Source organism: Schistocerca piceifrons, chromosome 2 (genome assembly GCF_021461385.2).
Source record: "Schistocerca piceifrons isolate TAMUIC-IGC-003096 chromosome 2, iqSchPice1.1, whole genome shotgun sequence".
Classification (NCBI taxonomy): Eukaryota; Metazoa; Arthropoda; class Insecta; order Orthoptera; family Acrididae; genus Schistocerca; species Schistocerca piceifrons.
In genome coordinates, this window is record NC_060139.1 from 384,536,918 (window position 1) to 384,538,115 (window position 1,198).

The following is a 1,198-nucleotide window of genomic DNA, read 5'->3' on the forward strand; positions in this document are numbered from 1 at the left end:
TGGCTGAACACTGAACTTGAACGCGTGTGATGGGACATTCGCACCGAACAAATGCAACGAACAATATCGAACAAAATGATATTATAAAAAAAATGTTGATAGAGCACTTACCCGTGGAAGACAAAGGTCCCGAGTTCGAGTCTCGGTCCGGCACACAGTTTTAATCTGCCAGGAAGTTTCATATCAACGCACACTCTGCTGCAGAGTGAAAATCTCGTTCTAGAAGAATGAGTTGTTTATATCATGAATCTGTCAGTTAATAAATGAAGGTTTTCTCTATTGGTCAACTTCCGGCGGTATTTATATTGTTACTTTAAAGAAGGTTGTATACCTGGAAGAATCCTGGAGATACTAAAAGGTATCAGATAGATTATATAATGGTAAGACAGAGATTTAGGAACCAGATTTTAAATTGTAAGACATTTCCAGGGGCAGATGTGGATTCTGACCACAATCTATTAGTTATGAACTGCAGATTGAAACTGAAGAAACTGCAGAAAGGTGAGAATTTAAGGAGATGGGACTTGGATAAACTGAAAGAACCAGAAGTTGTAGAGAGTTTCAGGGAGAGCATAAGGGAACAATTGACAGGAATGGGGGAAAGAAATACAGTAGAAGAAGAATGGGTAGCTCTGAGGGATGAAGTAGTGAAGGCAGCAGACGATCAAGTAGGTAAAAAGACGAGGGCTAATAGAAATAATTGGGTAACAGAAGAAATATTGAATTTAATTGATGAAAGGAGAAAATATAAAAATGCAGTAAATGTAGCAGGCAAAAAGGAATACAAACGTCTCAAAAATGAGATCGACAGGAAGTGCAAAATGGCTAAGCAGGGATGGCTAGAGGACAAATGTAAGGATGTAGAGGTGCATATCACTAGGGGTAAGATAGATACTGCCTACAGGAAAATTAAAGAGACCTTTGGAGAGAAGAGAACCACTTCTATGAATATCAAGAGCTCACATGGCAACCCAGTTCTAAGCAAAGAAGGGAAGGCAGAAAGGTGGAAGGAGTATATAGAGGGTTTATACAAGGGCGATGTACTTGAGGACAATATTATGGAAATGGAAGAGGATGTAGATGAAGACGAAATAGGAGATAAGATACTGCATGAAGAGTTTGACAGAGCACTGAAAGACCTGAGTCGAAACAAGGCCCCGGGAGTAGACAACATTCCATTAGAACTACTGATGACCTT